The sequence below is a fragment of the Diadema antillarum genome, unplaced genomic scaffold, assembly GCF_040938485.1.
Source record: "Diadema antillarum isolate AM-2024a unplaced genomic scaffold, OU_Dant_1.0 seq00000821_RagTag, whole genome shotgun sequence".
Lineage (NCBI taxonomy): Eukaryota > Metazoa > Echinodermata > Echinoidea > Diadematoida > Diadematidae > Diadema > Diadema antillarum.
Genome location: NW_027271698.1, coordinates 2712185 through 2713099, shown reverse-complemented (window position 1 = coordinate 2713099; position 915 = coordinate 2712185).

Below are 915 nucleotides of genomic sequence, written 5' to 3'. Positions count from 1 at the left end.
TAATTTCCCTTTTCCGACCCATGCTCAGGCACAGTTACATGTACTTTCAACATAACATGCATGCAATGCGAACGCATGTATATGTAAATGTGTGCATATATGTATTACGTAATTCATAGAGGGCGACAAACTACTGAGTAACTCGTGATAGAGGGCGTTTAGGAGAAACGGTGGGGTTGTGGGATGAGCACAGTCTCAGCGGAGGACTTGTGGAAGAAATTTATTTTCCATCACTTGGACTCTTTGACCAAAAATATATTCATTTTTAGTAGTGTTATCCAGGATACTCTTAAAAGGGATTGTATAGTTTTGGTTGAGACCTGATTACATGTTTCTGACATTTGTGTGTGTGTGTGTGTGTGTGTGAGATATTGAGAAATTTCTGATGAAATCTGAAAGAACATGTCTTTCTAAGAAGAATTCAACGTTTACTTGATGAAAATTGATTTTGAAATGGCCGAGATATCCAAAAGAGAGCGATCCTAATCAAAGGCGGGACCCACCTTTTATTACATTTGCTTTGTTTTACTTTGTTTTTGGATGTCTCAGCCATTCCAAATCAGATTTTCATCAAATGAATTTGGAATTCCTCTTTAATAGAATACTAGTCTCCGTACTATTTTCATAAGTGGTTTCTTGGTACTATCTCACAAAAAAGTTAAAAACCCAATCCTCATCTTAAGCTATCGTACAGCTTTGGTTGAGACCCAACTTCAGGTTTCTAACATTTTTTTTTTTTTTTTTTGGTGAGAAATGAGAGAACTCTTATGAAATATGAAGGAGCATGTAGTCAATCATCAGAAAAAGCAAAATCAAACCTTTCCAGTAATACCTCACTTGTGACATAACAAGGAATATTCTGAAGTTACGATTACAGTTATATTTGATATTTTATGTTTTTGTTTTTAGCAGCTT